Raw genomic sequence first — 1,442 nt, forward strand, 5'->3', positions numbered from 1 at the left:
GTATAATTTACAAACTGTGGACATAGTGCTAAATAAATTGGCCAATACTTGTTGATGTAATACTTGACATTCTTTATGCACGCCATTCATGCTTTACATGTTAGGTTAGTGATTGGGGTTTTGAGTATAAAGTAGGAAAAGAATGATAACCCTCTATTAAATTAACCCGTAAACCACCTTAATACAGTTTGGTGATAATTGAGCTATTATAGAGGAGCATTGAGATGAGCGGGGGTTCCGTGCATGAATTTTATTGTGTGGATTGCCTAGACCAGTGGGATGAAGAGTAGGTGAAAATCTTAAATTGGGGGTTGGTTTTGGAAACTAAATGTCCAAAAAAACAACAAAGGGCATAAAATTAATATACGAGAATAAGACACTTCTTTTCATGCCTTTATGACTCGAGCAAGTAAGCCTGTAAGGATATTTTAAAATCTGGTGCCCTAAGGTCAACTGGTCTGGGAGTCACCGGCCTAAAGCTCGATACATGGGTCATAAAGAAAGCAAGAGGGAAAGAGGTTAATAAAAAGTCATCTGATCGAGCCTTTATAACTCGAGTGAATAAGCCTGTAAGGGTTTAAAAACCTGGTGCCCTAAAGCTAACTAGTTTGGAAGTCACCGGCCTAAAGCTCGTTACATGGGTTATATAGAAAGCAAATGAGAAGATGATGAAAAAAAAAAGAATTTCAGAGAATTAGAGAAAAGTGAGAAAAAAAAAAAAGAGACAAAAACATAAAAAAAAGAGAATTTCAGAGAATTAGAGAAAAGTGAGAAAAACAAAATAGAGACAAAAACATGAAGAAAAGCCCTTTTGGACATTTGGTGGAAGAAACTATACCTTTGAGGCAAGGCAAGTAGCCTAGTTTAATCTTGAGTGTCGAAGCAATCAAAACTTAGGAGAGCCTTCACTGGTTGACATGTAAACTTGTGATAGTGAGATTAAGCCAAACTACGAGAGGGTGAGAAATAGAGCTATGTAAACTCCAAATTTAAAACGCAACCCCGGGATTATTGAGTGAAAAGAATAAGTTTGGGGGTTGTGTATCTCTCGAGCGAGTAAGGATATATTTGACCACTTTGGGGTCGGGACTCAAACTCATCATGAACTTGATATGTTAGCGTGAATCCACACACACATGTCAAGTATGCATTTAACAGGTAAAGGTTGATGTCATTTTACACTGATAAATTTTCATAAAATCAATTACTTAGTCCAATCCTGAGCCAAGGCAAGGTGTTAAGCCACGTTTGTTCAGAATTAAGTCACCATCTTGTTTGAGGATAAACAATAGTTCAAGTTTGGCCTCATTGATAAGTGTGTTTTTGCACACTTATTTAGATTACAAACATGACTTAAATACAAGCAAAATGATTGAATTGTGACTTAATCTCATTGAATTCATGCAATGTAGGTGTTTCTATGGAAATAGTGGAATTCAGGA

This window comes from Olea europaea, chromosome 12 (genome assembly GCF_002742605.1).
Source record: "Olea europaea var. sylvestris chromosome 12, O_europaea_v1, whole genome shotgun sequence".
NCBI lineage: Eukaryota > Viridiplantae > Streptophyta > Magnoliopsida > Lamiales > Oleaceae > Olea > Olea europaea.